Here is a 204-nt window from a genome sequence, read left to right on the forward strand (position 1 = left end):
AAGAAAACTGGGCACATTTAAGGTGAAAACTAAGGAAAATGAGTCAATAAGATGTGGTCAGAGGAGGGGTGGGGAGAGGAGGGAGAGGAGGAGAGAGATGGAGAGGGAGGGAGGGAGAGAGGGAGGGAGAGAGAGAGGGAGGAAGAGACAGAGAGGGAGGGAGAGAGAGAGGGAGAGGGAGGGAGAGGGAAGAGAGAGGGAGAG

This window comes from Saimiri boliviensis, chromosome 9 (genome assembly GCF_048565385.1).
Source record: "Saimiri boliviensis isolate mSaiBol1 chromosome 9, mSaiBol1.pri, whole genome shotgun sequence".
NCBI lineage: Eukaryota > Metazoa > Chordata > Mammalia > Primates > Cebidae > Saimiri > Saimiri boliviensis.